This window comes from Podarcis vaucheri (assembly GCF_965113315.1).
Source record: "Podarcis vaucheri genome assembly, chromosome: 13".
Classification (NCBI taxonomy): Eukaryota; Metazoa; Chordata; class Lepidosauria; order Squamata; family Lacertidae; genus Podarcis; species Podarcis vaucheri.
The window spans coordinates 28,704,082-28,706,391 of NC_138751.1; positions in this window are offsets into that span (position 1 = coordinate 28,704,082).

The following is a 2,310-nucleotide window of genomic DNA, read 5'->3' on the forward strand; positions in this document are numbered from 1 at the left end:
GCTTCTTCCCGAGCGGCGACGGAAAGGAGCCGAACACACCAGTCTGATGCTCCGCCTCCTTCCCGAGCGGGTGACGGAAGGGGCTCCCGGACGTGCCCGAAGAGCAAACTTCCTTTTCCACGGCTCTTGACGGAAAGAGCCGAAAGAAAGCGAAAGCACGCGCGGCGTCGAATTGGCCGGCTCGGCGGAAATCATCCAAACCTTCACCTCGCTTCCTCTCGGCTGTTGACGGAAAGAGCCGAAGGGGCCCGAAACAGTCCTTGATTTGAGGCGAGAGGGTGACCTCCATCATGAAACTTATTCTCAAGTATTATCAGTTCAGAATTTGGGAAGAATATACTGTGGGGGAAGTTCATACCTCGAATAGACGAGAAGCTGGCTGCTCTCTGAGATTTGTGTACTCACTGATTTTGTTTTTAAGGGAAATATTTCCTTTGACCTCTTAAAGAAAGATTTCCCCAGATTTCCTTAAAAGTAAACAAAAACAAAAAAACCCCAACACTGATGAAAGTATGGAGAATTTCTGCTGAAGCCTCTGAATCTTCTTTAATTTTTTTAAAATAAAATTTATTTTTGCAGGAATAACTTTATAAAGGACTGAACTGTAAACAAATCAAGCCAGAGTACGCTACATATGTAGGTGCATGGTGTTTCAAAATACAGTGTGAAATCAGAGGACAAAATTGCAGCTTATTCTTGGAGCAAAGAGATGGGCAGCAATTCTTCCATCTGGGCTAGTGGGCTTGATCCCTGTCTGTTTCAGTTGCCCTATATATATGTACATGGGTCCCTTGTATCTAGTAATAGATATAAGGTTGGGAGGTGTGTGTGCTTTTTTAAAAAACAGCTGCCTTGATCGGTATGTAACATCAGAAAAAGTACGTATTAATAAATGGTTCCCCTCCAGAACGGTGTCTTACTGTGGGTGTATTCTGAAACGTGTTCTTTACATAATAATAGTGCAATAGTGCTGGGTATATTAGTTGTTCTGTGTTGCTTCCCCAATGAAAAGTTACGGGATTTCACACACACAAATACTGTGGTACCTCGGGTTACATACGCTTCAGGTTACAGACTCTGCTAACCCAGAAATAGTGACAGATAGGTAGCCGTGTTGGTCTGCCATAGTCAAAATAAAAAAATTCCTTCCAGTAGCACCTTAAAGACCAACTAATTTAGTTCTTGGTATATCTTGGTGTATCTGAAGAAGTGTGCATGCACACGAAAGCTCATACCAAGAACTAAATTAGTTGGTCTTTAAGGTGCTACTGGAAGGAATTTTTTTATCCAGAAATAGTGCTTCAGGTTAAGAACTTTGCTTCAGGATGAGAACAGAAATCATGCTCCGGCAGCGTGGCAGCAGTGGGAGGACGCATTAGCTAAAGTGGTGCTTCAGGTTAAGAACAGTTTCAGGTTAAGTACAGACCTCTGGAACGAATTAAGTACTTAACCCAAGGTAGCACTGTAAATTGCAGGAAACGAAATAGCATGACTGCCCCATCACTTTTACAGTGCAAATAGTGTTGAAAGTGCAGTCACATATGGCTGCCCTGACAGCATCATAAAAGGGATATCCAGAAGGGCCCTTAATCTGTGTTGGCAAAGAGTGCTGAACAAGGAGATTTGTACAGTCAGCATACTCTCCCTGTTTCTATCCAAACTTGAATTGTGGATCAGACATGGATCAGACACTTCTAGGAACCAAACTTGGCCTTGCTAGCCTCCTCCGCCCCCTTTCTTCATCTCTTCCCGTTCCCTGGACTGCATGGATGATGCCACCATCCAAACCATCTTTGGTATGGCGTGCTTTCTTAATCTTAGGCAGCAGGACTGCCACCATCAGCTCTCCTTGGGCAAGGATGCTATTTTTACCTCACTTCAACCCCCCTGAGCCATACCCCACCCTAGGAGCCGGGGAAGAAAACTTTAAAAGGAAGCAGCCAGGCACTGGCCATTGTCCTGGGAGGATTCACCTAGATTAAATTTCTATTTATATAGACCTTCTCCAGCAGTGGTGGGTGGTTATGACGAAAGGGAGAACAGCTGGTGTCAACCAAAGCTTTTTATAAAACACACTGTGTGTTTCTAAGACCACCTATCTTCTGGGAGAAGCTGTGTCCTTAGCAGGCCAGGCAAGAGGTGCAATTTTGGGGTAGCCACAAAGCCATTCAGGTGCAGGGCCTAGGCATTGTTGGGTACCCAAGGAGGGGCCCAACACCACTCTCTGGAGATCCCCAGCCCTCAGCCTCTTTGCTCTTGCTGCCTGTGTTCACCTCTGAGCATGTCAGCAATGACAAGAGTGAGGAGGCA